At 56.2% G+C, this 12,500-nt stretch overlaps 1 non-coding gene across 1 annotated transcript in view; it reads right to left on the bottom strand.

The window, feature by feature from the left end:
• LOC148314756 (18S ribosomal RNA) overlaps positions 1–360 on the bottom strand; it is a 1,933-nt gene extending 1,573 nt beyond the window's left edge. The window contains exon 1 of the ribosomal RNA XR_015841557.1: positions 1–360. This exon is cut by the window's left edge and continues 1,573 nt beyond it. This is a non-coding gene — a ribosomal RNA (18S ribosomal RNA).
• Positions 361–12,500: the final 12,140 nt, after the last annotated feature.

Below are 12,500 nucleotides of genomic sequence, written 5' to 3'. Positions count from 1 at the left end.
GGCGATCGGCTCGGGCGTTATCTAGAGTCACCAAAGGGGGGGCCGGGCCGGCGGCACCGCGGAGACCGACAGCCCGCCGGCTGTGAAAGCCGGCGGGCCCGCTGCACCGCGGCAAACCGAACCCGCGTGGGTTTTGGGTCTGATAAATGCGCGCGTCCCCGCGGAGACGGGTCGGCGCTCGTTTGCATGTATTAGCTCTAGAATTGCCACAGTTATCCAAGTAACGGTGGAGCGATCAAAGGAACCATAACTGATTTAATGAGCCATTCGCAGTTTCACTGTATCGGAACCGTGTGTACTTAGACTTGCATGGCTTAATCTTTGAGACAAGCATATGCTACTGGCAGGATCAACCAGGTAGCCCTCGCGTCCGGCGGTCTGTGTTTCTTGCATTGGAACCGGAGCTGAGCGGGGAGCCGGGCGCGGGGACCGGGCGGCGCCCGCGGGAGACGGCCTCCCGCGGGGTTACCCCCGGCGGCACCCCAGCCTCCCTCGTTGTTTTTTCTCTCTCATTTTTTTCGGACGTGGGCTACCGAAATTTCCGTTACCGATTCAGCCCCCGTGCGCGGTGAGGAAGTCGGCTGGGCCTCGGTATGTACTCGGTCCGTAGAGGCCGCGTTACCGCGTGGCGGTCAGTCGCGGGAGGGAGCCGGAGCCGCCCGCACGCCCGCGACCGCAACACGCACTCGGAGGCGGCGTCTTCTGACAGACGCCGGTAGGGTTTGAGAAACATGCTTTTTCGGAAAGGACCGCTCGGCTGACGCGGGCCTGGGCTCCCGCACCCCTCTCGTGGCGGGGCACCCGCGAGCGCGGCGGAACTCCCGTGTAGGGCATCTCTGGGCCCGTGTGGCCGACGGGCACGCGACAGGGTCGTCTCGGTCTCGCGACGAAAGCGGTTTCGCGCTGGTTGGTGCGCTAGAGGTCGATCCGCAGGCCGAAGGAACCGTCCACCCGAACACCCCGGCGCGAGGCCGGGGCCGGCAGGGGCCCTCCGATGGCGGGTCATGCTTGCCAATCGGTCAGTGGTTGGTGTGGTGCAGTACATGTCAGGGTGTGGGTGCGAGATGGGCCGGGAGGACCGCTCCTCCTGCGTCGGACCCCGAGTCATAGGAAGTGCCGTTTTGTCACAACCCCAGGGGTGGGGTGGGTAACGGTAGGGAAGTGCCGGCCAACGCGCAGAGGTCGACCCGCAGGCCGAAGGAACCGTCCACCCGAACACACCCCGGCGCGAGGCCGGGGCCGGCGGGGGCCCTCCGATGGCGGGTCATGATTGCCAATCGGTCAGTGGTTATGTGTGTGCTGCGGTGCCGGCCAACGCTCAGAGGTCGACCCGCAGGCCGAAGGAACCGTCCACCCGAACACCCCGGCGCGAGGCCGGGGCCGGCAGGGGCCCTCCGATGGCGGGTCATGATTGCCAATCGGTCAGTGGTTGTGTGTGTGCTGCGGTGCCGGCCAACGCTCAGAGGTCGACCCGCAGGCCGAAGGAACCGTCCACCCGAACACCCCGGCGCGAGGCCGGGGCCGGCAGGGGCCCTCCGATGGCGGGTCATGATTGCCAATCGGTCAGTGGTTATGTGTGTGCTGCGGTGCTGCGGTGCCGGCCAACGCTCAGAGGTCGACCCGCAGGCCGAAGGAACCGTCCACCCGAACACCCCGGCGCGAGGCCGGGGCCGGCAGGGGCCCTCCGATGGCGGGTCATGATTGCCAATCGGTCAGTGGTTGTGTGTGTTGCGGTGGGGCCGGGAGGACCGCTCCTCCTGCGTCGGACCCGGGTCATGGGAAGTGCCGTGTGGCGGTGGTGGGGCCGGGAGGACCGCTCCTCCTGCGTCGGACCCGAGTCATGGGAAGTGCCGTGTGGCGGGGCCGGGAGGACCGCTCCTCCTGCGTCGGACCCGAGTCATAGGAAGTGCCGTGTGGCGGGGCCGGGAGGACCGCTCCTCCTGCGTCGGACCCGAGTCATAGGAAGTGCCGTGTGGTGGGGCCGGGAGGACCGCCTGCGTCGGACCCGAGTCATAGGAAGTGCCGTGTGGCGGGGCCGGGAGGACCGCTCCTCCTGCGTCGGACCCGAGTCATAGGAAGTGCCGTGTTGCGCTGGTGGGGCCGTGCCCGCCAACAGCCTTCAGTGGTCGGATACCACGTTTGCAAGCTCCCCGCTGGAATGGGGACTTAGAAGAAATGAGGGGAAAATTCCCCCGGAGCTCCGTGCCTGAGGGCGGGCTGTGAGCCGCGCCGCGTCCGCCAACAGCCTTCCATGGTCGGACACCATTGTTCGCAAGTTGCCCGCTGGAATGGGCACATAGAAGAAATTTCGAGGATAACATCCACCAGAGCGCCAGGGCGGCCGTTATTGCAGTATGCGTCCGCCTGGCAGCTCTCTTCCGCGGGAACCATTGGGCAATTTCTTTCACGGAGGTGGACATAGAAGAATTTTTGTTTCTAAAAACGTGGTTCCTAAAAATGTGCCCCAGGTGTTTTGGAAAACCCGGGTAAACCTGGGAAGTAGGCAAATGACCCTCTGACTAGGGGTAAAAACGTTTGCCTACTGCAGCGCCCCTAATGCAATTCGGCGGAACTGCAACGCCCCTGGTCGCCTAAACGCTACCCCTGGTCGCCTAAACCTCACCCCTGGTCGCCTAAACCTCACCCCTGGTCGCCTAAAAGTCACCCCTGGTCGCCTAAATTGTCAACCCCTGGTCACCTAAATTGTCAACCCCTGGTCGCCTAAAGGGGACTTAGAAGAAATGAGGGGGCAAATTCCCCCGGAGCTCCGTGCCTGAGGGCGGGCTGTGAGCCGCGCCGCGTCCGCCAACAGCCTTCAGTGGTCGGATACAATGTATGAAAGTTCCCCGCTGGAAAGGGGACTTAGAAGAAATGAGGCAAATTTCCCCGGAGCTCCGTGCCTGAGGGCGGGCTGTGAGCCGCGCCGCGCCCGCCAACAGCCTTCAGTGGTCGGATACAATGTTTGAAAGTTCCCCGCTGGAAAGGGGACTTAGAAGAAATGAGGCAAATTTCCCCGGAGCTCCGTGCCTGAGGGCGGGCTGTGAGCCGCGCCGCGCCCGCCAACAGCCTTCAGTGGTCGGATACAATGTTTGAAAGGTCCCCGCTGGAAAGGGGACTTAGAAGAAATGAGCCAAATTTCCCCGGAGCTCCGTGCCTGAGGGCGGGCTGTGAGCCGCGCCGCGTCCGCCAACAGCCTTCAGTGGTCGGATACAATGTTTCAAAGTTCCCCGCTGGAAAGGGGACTTAGAAGAAATTTGTAAAAATTCACCCGGAGCTCCGTGCCTGAGGGCCGGCTATGAGCCGCGCCGTGCCCGCCAACAGCCTTCCACGGTCGGATACAATGTTTCAAAGTTCCCCGCTGGAAAGGGGACTTAGAAGGAATTTGTCAAATTCACCCGGAGCTCCGTGCCTGAGGGCCGGCTATGAGCCGCGCCGTGCCCGCCAACAGCCTTCCACGGTCGGATACAATGTTTCAAAGTTCCCCGCTGGAAAGGGGACTTAGAAGGAATTTGTCAAATTCACCCGGAGCTCCGTGCCTGAGGGCCGGCTATGAGCCGCGCCGTGCCCGCCAACAGCCTTCCACGGTCGGATACAATGTTTGAAAGTTCCCCGCTGGAAAGGGGACTTAGAAGAAATGAGGGGGAAATTCCCCCGGAGCTCCGTGCCTGAGGGCGGGCTGTGAGCCGCGCCGCGTCCGCCAACAGCCTTCCACGGTCGGATACAATGTTTCAAAGTTCCCCGCTGGAAAGGGGACTTAGAAGAAATTTGTAAAATTCACCCGGAGCTCCGTGCCCGAGGGCCGGCTATGAGCCGCGCCGCGCCCGCCAACAGCCTTCCTTTGGTCGGATACAATGTTTCAAAGTTCCCCGCTGGAAAGGGGACTTAGAAGAAATTTGTAAAATTCACCCGGAGCTCCGTGCCCGAGGGCCGGCTATGAGCCCCGCCGTGCCCGCCAACAGCCTTCCACGGTCGGATACAATGTTTCAAAGTTCCCCGCTGGAAAGGGGACTTAGAAGAAATTTGTAAAAATTCACCCGGAGCTCCGTGCCCGAGGGCCGGCTATGAGCCCCGCCGTGCCCGCCAACAGCCTTCCACGGTCGGATACAATGTTTCAAAGTTCCCCGCTGGAAAGGGGACTTAGAAGAAATTTGTAAAAATTCACCCGGAGCTCCGTGCCCGAGGGCCGGCTATGAGCCGCGCCGCGCCCGCCAACAGCCTTCCACGGTCGGATACAATGTTTCAAAGTTCCCCGCTGGAAAGGGGACTTAGAAGAAATTTGTGAAAATTCACCCGGAGCTCCGTGCCCGAGGGCCGGCTATGAGCCGCGCCGTGCCCGCCAACAGCCTTCCACGGTCGGATACAATGTTTCAAAGTTCCCCGCTGGAAAGGGGACTTAGAAGAAATTTGTAAAAATTCATCCGGAGCTCCGTGCCCGAGGGCCGGCTATGAGCCGCGCCGTGCCCGCCAACAGCCTTCCACGGTCGGATACAATGTTTCAAAGTTCCCCGCTGGAAAGGGGACTTAGAAGAAATTTGTGAAAATTCACCCGGAGCTCCGTGCCCGAGGGCCGGCTATGAGCCGCGCCGTGCCCGCCAACAGCCTTCCACGGTCGGATACAATGTTTCAAAGTTCCCCGCTGGAAAGGGGACTTAGAAGAAATTTGTAAAAATTCACCCGGAGCTCCGTGCCCGAGGGCCGGCTATGAGCCGCGCCGTGCCCGCCAACAGCCTTCCACGGTCGGATACAATGTTTCAAAGTTCCCCGCTGGAAAGGGGACTTAGAAGAAATTTGTGAAAATTCACCCGGAGCTCCGTGCCCGAGGGCCGGCTATGAGCCGCGCCGTGCCCGCCAACAGCCTTCCACGGTCGGATACAATGTTTCAAAGTTCCCCGCTGGAAAGGGGACTTAGAAGAAATTTGTGAAAATTCACCCGGAGCTCCGTGCCTGAGGGCCGGCTATGAGCCGCGCCGCGCCCGCCAACAGCCTTCAGTGGTCGGATACAATGTTTGAAAGTTCCCCGCTGGAAAGGGGACTTAGAAGAATTGAGTAAAATTCACCCGGAGCTCCGTGCCCGAGGGCCGGCTATGAGCCGCGCCGCGCCCGCCAACAGCCTTCCTTTGGTCGGATACAATGTTTCAAAGTTCCCCGCTGGAAAGGGGACTTAGAAGAAATTTGTGAAAATTCACCCGGAGCTCCGTGCCTGAGGGCCGGCTATGAGCCGCGCCGTGCCCGCCAACAGCCTTCCACGGTCGGATACAATGTTTCAAAGTTCCCCGCTGGAAAGGGGACTTAGAAGAAATTTGTGAAAATTCACCCGGAGCTCCGTGCCCGAGGGCCGGCTATGAGCCGCGCCGTGCCCGCCAACAGCCTTCCACGGTCGGATACAATGTTTCAAAGTTCCCCGCTGGAAAGGGGACTTAGAAGAAATTTGTAAAAATTCACCCGGAGCTCCGTGCCCGAGGGCCGGCTATGAGCCGCGCCGTGCCCGCCAACAGCCTTCCACGGTCGGATACAATGTTTCAAAGTTCCCCGCTGGAAAGGGGACTTAGAAGAAATTTGTAAAATTCACCCGGAGCTCCGTGCCCGAGGGCCGGCTATGAGCCGCGCCGTGCCCGCCAACAGCCTTCCACGGTCGGATACAATGTTTCAAAGTTCCCCGCTGGAAAGGGGACTTAGAAGAAATTTGTGAAAATTCACCCGGAGCTCCGTGCCTGAGGGCCGGCTATGAGCCGCGCCGTGCCCGCCAACAGCCTTCCACGGTCGGATACAATGTTTCAAAGTTCCCCGCTGGAAAGGGGACTTAGAAGAAATTAGGCAACTTTCCCCGGAGCTCCATGCCTGAGTGCGGGCTGTTTGCCGCGCCGTGCCCGCCAACAGCCTTCAGTGGTCGGATACAATGTTTCAAAGTTCCCCGCTGGAAAGGGGACTTAGAAGAAATTATGAATATTTTTGTTTCTAAAAACGTGATCCCTGAAAATGTGCCCCAGGTGTTTTGGAAAACCCGGGTAAACCTGGGAAGTAGGCAAATGACCCTCTGACTAGGGGGGAAGAACGTTTGCCTACTGCAGCGCCCCTAATGCAATTCGGCGGAACTGCAACGCCCCTGGTCGCCTAAACGCTACCCCTGGTCGCCTAAAAGCTACCCCTGGTCGCCTAAAAGCTACCCCTGGTCGCCTAAACGCTACCCCTGGTCGCCTAAACGCTACCCCTGGTCGCCTAAACGCTACCCCTGGTCACCTAAACGCTACCCCTGGTCGCCTAAACGCTTCCCCTGGTCACCTAAACGCTACCCCTGGTCGCCTAAACGCTACCCCTGGTCGCCTAACTGACCCCTCGTGTGTGGGGATCAACGTTTGCCTACTAGGGCGTCCTCCGGCGGCCTCTCGGCAGTACTGCAGGCCCATTTTAGCCGAGCCCATTGAAATGAATGGGGGAATTTTATACGTTTTTGCCTTTTTTTTCCCCCCCTCGTTCTTTTTGTATTTATTCATTTATTTCAACTTTTACCGACTCAACCGCCCTCCGGCGTGCCCTCGGCGGTCCCGCAAGCCCAATTCGGCCGAGCCCATTGAAATGAATGGGGGAATTTTATACGTTTTTGCCTTTTTTCCCCCCCCCTCGTTCTTTTTGTATTTATTCATTTATTTCAACTTTTACCGACTCAACCGCCCTCCGGCGTGCCCTCGGCGGTCCCGCAAGCCCAATTCGGCCGAGCCCATTGAAATGAATGGGGGAATTTTATACGTTTTTGCCTTTTTTTTCCCCCCCTCGTTCTTTTTGTATTTATTCATTTATTTCAACTTTTACCGACTCAACCGCCCTCCGGCGTGCCCTCGGCGGTCCCGCAAGCCCAATTCGGCCGAGCCCATTGAAATGAATGGGGGAATTTTATACGTTTTTGCCTTTTTTTCCCCCCTCGTTCTTTTTGTATTTATTCATTTATTTCAACTTTTACCGACTCAACCGCCCTCCGGCGTGCCCTCGGCGGTCCCGCAAGCCCAATTCGGCCGAGCCCATTGAAATGAATGGGGGGATTTTATACGTTTTTGCCTTTTTTCCCCCCCTCGTTCTTTTTGTATTTATTCATTTATTTCAACTTTTACCGACTCAACCGCCCTCCGGCGTGCCCCCGGCGGTCCCGCAAGCCCAATTCGGCCGAACCCATTGAAATGAATGGGGGAATTTTATACGTTTTTGCCTTTTTTTTCCCCCCCTCGTTCTTTTTGTATTTATTCATTTATTTCAACTTTTACCGACTCAACCGCCCTCCGGCGTGCCCCCGGCGGTCCCGCAAGCCCAATTCGGCCGAACCCATTGAAATGAATGGGGGAATTTTATACGTTTTTGCCTTTTTTTTCCCCCCCTCGTTCTTTTTGTATTTATTCATTTATTTCAACTTTTACCGACTCAACCGCCCTCCGGCGTGCCCTCGGCGGTCCCGCAAGCCCAATTCGGCCGAGCCCATTGAAATGAATGGGGGGATTTTATACGTTTTTGCCTTTTTTCCCCCCCTCGTTCTTTTTGTATTTATTCATTTATTTCAACTTTTACCGACTCAACCGCCCTCCGGCGTGCCCTCGGCGGTCCCGCAAGCCCAATTCGGCCGAGCCCATTGAAATGAATGGGGGAATTTTATACGTTTTTGCCTTTTTCCCCCCCCCCTCGTTCTTTTTGTATTTATTCATTTATTTCAACTTTTACCGACTCAACCGCCCTCCGGCGTGCCCTCGGCGGTCCCGCAAGCCCAATTCGGCCGAGCCCATTGAAATGAATGGGGGGATTTTATACGTTTTTGCCTTTTTTCCCCCCCTCGTTCTTTTTGTATTTATTCATTTATTTCAACTTTTACCGACTCAACCGCCCTCCGGCGTGCCCCCGGCGGTCCCGCAAGCCCAATTCGGCCGAACCCATTGAAATGAATGGGGGAATTTTATACGTTTTTGCCTTTTTTTTCCCCCCCTCGTTCTTTTTGTATTTATTCATTTATTTCAACTTTTACCGACTCAACCGCCCTCCGGCGTGCCCCCGGCGGTCCCGCAAGCCCAATTCGGCCGAACCCATTGAAATGAATGGGGGAATTTTATACGTTTTTGCCTTTTTTTTCCCCCCCTCGTTCTTTTTGTATTTATTCATTTATTTCAACTTTTACCGACTCAACCGCCCTCCGGCGTGCCCTCGGCGGTCCCGCAAGCCCAATTCGGCCGAGCCCATTGAAATGAATGGGGGGATTTTATACGTTTTTGCCTTTTTTCCCCCCCTCGTTCTTTTTGTATTTATTCATTTATTTCAACTTTTACCGACTCAACCGCCCTCCGGCGTGCCCTCGGCGGTCCCGCAAGCCCAATTCGGCCGAGCCCATTGAAATGAATGGGGGAATTTTATACGTTTTTGCCTTTTTTCCCCCCCCCCTCGTTCTTTTTGTATTTATTCATTTATTTCAACTTTTACCGACTCAACCGCCCTCCGGCGTGCCCTCGGCGGTCCCGCAAGCCCAATTCGGCCGAGCCCATTGAAATGAATGGGGGGATTTTATACGTTTTTGCCTTTTTTCCCCCCCTCGTTCTTTTTGTATTTATTCATTTATTTCAACTTTTACCGACTCAACCGCCCTCCGGCGTGCCCTCGGCGGTCCCGCAAGCCCAATTCGGCCGAGCCCATTGAAATGAATGGGGGAATTTTATACGTTTTTGCCTTTTTTCCCCCCCCCCTCGTTCTTTTTGTATTTATTCATTTATTTCAACTTTTACCGACTCAACCGCCCTCCGGCGTGCCCTCGGCGGTCCCGCAAGCCCAATTCGGCCGAGCCCATTGAAATGAATGGGGGGATTTTATACGTTTTTGCCTTTTTTCCCCCCCTCGTTCTTTTTGTATTTATTCATTTATTTCAACTTTTACCGACTCAACCGCCCTCCGGCGTGCCCCCGGCGGTCCCGCAAGCCCAATTCGGCCGAACCCATTGAAATGAATGGGGGAATTTTATACGTTTTTGCCTTTTTTTTCCCCCCCTCGTTCTTTTTGTATTTATTCATTTATTTCAACTTTTACCGACTCAACCGCCCTCCGGCGTGCCCTCGGCGGTCCCGCAAGCCCAATTCGGCCGAGCCCATTGAAATGAATGGGGGGATTTTATACGTTTTTGCCTTTTTTCCCCCCCTCGTTCTTTTTGTATTTATTCATTTATTTCAACTTTTACCGACTCAACCGCCCTCCGGCGTGCCCTCGGCGGTCCCGCAAGCCCAATTCGGCCGAGCCCATTGAAATGAATGGGGGAATTTTATACGTTTTTGCCTTTTTTCCCCCCCCCCTCGTTCTTTTTGTATTTATTCATTTATTTCAACTTTTACCGACTCAACCGCCCTCCGGCGTGCCCTCGGCGGTCCCGCAAGCCCAATTCGGCCGAGCCCATTGAAATGAATGGGGGGATTTTATACGTTTTTGCCTTTTTTCCCCCCCTCGTTCTTTTTGTATTTATTCATTTATTTCAACTTTTACCGACTCAACCGCCCTCCGGCGTGCCCCCGGCGGTCCCGCAAGCCCAATTCGGCCGAACCCATTGAAATGAATGGGGGAATTTTATACGTTTTTGCCTTTTTTTTCCCCCCCTCGTTCTTTTTGTATTTATTCATTTATTTCAACTTTTACCGACTCAACCGCCCTCCGGCGTGCCCTCGGCGGTCCCGCAAGCCCAATTCGGCCGAGCCCATTGAAATGAATGGGGGGATTTTATACGTTTTTGCCTTTTTTCCCCCCCTCGTTCTTTTTGTATTTATTCATTTATTTCAACTTTTACCGACTCAACCGCCCTCCGGCGTGCCCTCGGCGGTCCCGCAAGCCCAATTCGGCCGAGCCCATTGAAATGAATGGGGGGATTTTATACGTTTTTGCCTTTTTTCCCCCCCTCGTTCTTTTTGTATTTATTCATTTATTTCAACTTTTACCGACTCAACCGCCCTCCGGCGTGCCCCCGGCGGTCCCGCAAGCCCAATTCGGCCGAACCCATTGAAATGAATGGGGGAATTTTATACGTTTTTGCCTTTTTTTTCCCCCCCTCGTTCTTTTTGTATTTATTCATTTATTTCAACTTTTACCGACTCAACCGCCCTCCGGCGTGCCCTCGGCGGTCCCGCAAGCCCAATTCGGCCGAGCCCATTGAAATGAATGGGGGGATTTTATACGTTTTTGCCTTTTTTCCCCCCCTCGTTCTTTTTGTATTTATTCATTTATTTCAACTTTTACCGACTCAACCGCCCTCCGGCGTGCCCTCGGCGGTCCCGCAAGCCCAATTCGGCCGAGCCCATTGAAATGAATGGGGGAATTTTATACGTTTTTGCCTTTTTTCCCCCCCCCCTCGTTCTTTTTGTATTTATTCATTTATTTCAACTTTTACCGACTCAACCGCCCTCCGGCGTGCCCTCGGCGGTCCCGCAAGCCCAATTCGGCCGAGCCCATTGAAATGAATGGGGGGATTTTATACGTTTTTGCCTTTTTTCCCCCCCTCGTTCTTTTTGTATTTATTCATTTATTTCAACTTTTACCGACTCAACCGCCCTCCGGCGTGCCCCCGGCGGTCCCGCAAGCCCAATTCGGCCGAACCCATTGAAATGAATGGGGGAATTTTATACGTTTTTGCCTTTTTTTTCCCCCCCTCGTTCTTTTTGTATTTATTCATTTATTTCAACTTTTACCGACTCAACCGCCCTCCGGCGTGCCCTCGGCGGTCCCGCAAGCCCAATTCGGCCGAGCCCATTGAAATGAATGGGGGGATTTTATACGTTTTTGCCTTTTTTCCCCCCCTCGTTCTTTTTGTATTTATTCATTTATTTCAACTTTTACCGACTCAACCGCCCTCCGGCGTGCCCTCGGCGGTCCCGCAAGCCCAATTCGGCCGAGCCCATTGAAATGAATGGGGGAATTTTATACGTTTTTGCCTTTTTTCCCCCCCCCCTCGTTCTTTTTGTATTTATTCATTTATTTCAACTTTTACCGACTCAACCGCCCTCCGGCGTGCCCTCGGCGGTCCCGCAAGCCCAATTCGGCCGAGCCCATTGAAATGAATGGGGGAATTTTATACGTTTTTGCCTTTTTTTTCCCCCCCCTCGTCCTTTTTGTATTTATTCATTTATTTCAACTTTTACCGACTCAACCGCCCTCCGGCGTGCCCTCGGCGGTCCCGCAAGCCCAATTCGGCCGAGCCCATTGAAATGAATGGGGGAATTTTATACGTTTTTGCCTTTTTTTTTCCCCCCTCGTCCTTTTTGTATTTATTTACTTATTTCAACCTTTACCGACTTAGGGGCCGCTTTGCACCGCCTGTGCCCGGGGAAGGTGCTCCTATTCGGGCCAAGTGTGACACACGCCCGCCCTCCTCCTCCGGAGCTTCCATTAGGGTAGACTTAGGGGCCGCTTGGCACCGCCTGTGCCCGGGGAAGGTGCTCATATTCGGCTTCACTGTCAGGCAGCATGCACTCCTCCTCCGGAGCTTCCATTTGGGCAAACTTAGGGGCCGCTTGGCACCGCCCGTGCCCGGGGAAGGTGCTCCTATTCGGGCCAAGTGTGACACACGCCCGCACTCCTCCTCCGGAGCTTCCATTTGGGCAAACTTAGGGGCCGCTTGGCACCGCCTGTGCCCGGGGAAGGTGCTCATATTCGGCTTCACTGTCACACAGCATGCACTCCTCCTCCGGAGCTTCCATAAGGGCAAACTTAGGGGCCGCTTGGCACCGCCTGTGCCCGGGGAAGGTGCTCATATTCGGCTTCACTGTCACACAGCGTGCACTCCTCCTCCGGAGCTTCCATTTGGGCAAACTTAGGGGCCGCTTGGCACCGTCTGTGCCCGGGGAAGGTGCTCATATTCGGGCCAAGTGTGACACACGCCCGCACTCCTCCTCCGGAGCTTCCATGAGGGTAGACTTAGGGGCCGCTTGGCACCGCCTGTGCCCGGGGAAGGTGCTCATAGTCGGCTTCACTGTCAGGCAGCATGCACTCCTCCTCCGGAGCTTCCATTTGGGCAAACTTAGGGGCCGCTTGGCACCGTCTGTGCCCGGGGAAGGTGCTCATATTCGGGCCAAGTGTGACACACGCCCGCACTCCTCCTCCGGAGCTTCCATTTGGGCAAACTTAGGGGCCGCTTGGCACCGCCTGTGCCCGGGGAAGGTGCTCATATTCGGGCCAAGTGTGACACACGCCCGCACTCCTCCTCCGGAGCTTCCATTTGGGCAAACTTAGGGGCCGCTTGGCACCGCCTGTGCCCGGGGAAGGTGCTCATATTCGGGCCAAGTGTGACACACGCCCGCACTCCTCCTCCGGAGCTTCCATAAGGGTAGACTTAGGGGCCGCTTGGCACCGTCTGTGCCCGGGGAAGGTGCTCCTATTCGGCTTCACTGTCACACAGCATGCACTCCTCCTCCGGAGCTTCCATAAGGGCAAACTTAGGGGCCGCTTGGCACCGTCTGTGCCCGGGGAAGGTGCTCCTATTCGGCTTCACTGTCAGGCAGCATGCA

This window comes from Idiotropiscis lumnitzeri, unplaced genomic scaffold (assembly GCF_059441095.1).
Source record: "Idiotropiscis lumnitzeri isolate Australia: NSW breed Sydney's pygmy pipehorse unplaced genomic scaffold, RoL_Ilum_1.0 HiC_scaffold_241, whole genome shotgun sequence".
NCBI classification, from domain to species: Eukaryota; Metazoa; Chordata; class Actinopteri; order Syngnathiformes; family Syngnathidae; genus Idiotropiscis; species Idiotropiscis lumnitzeri.
Note: the sequence above shows the minus strand (reverse complement) of the source record. Positions and strands in the feature narration are given on the sequence as shown.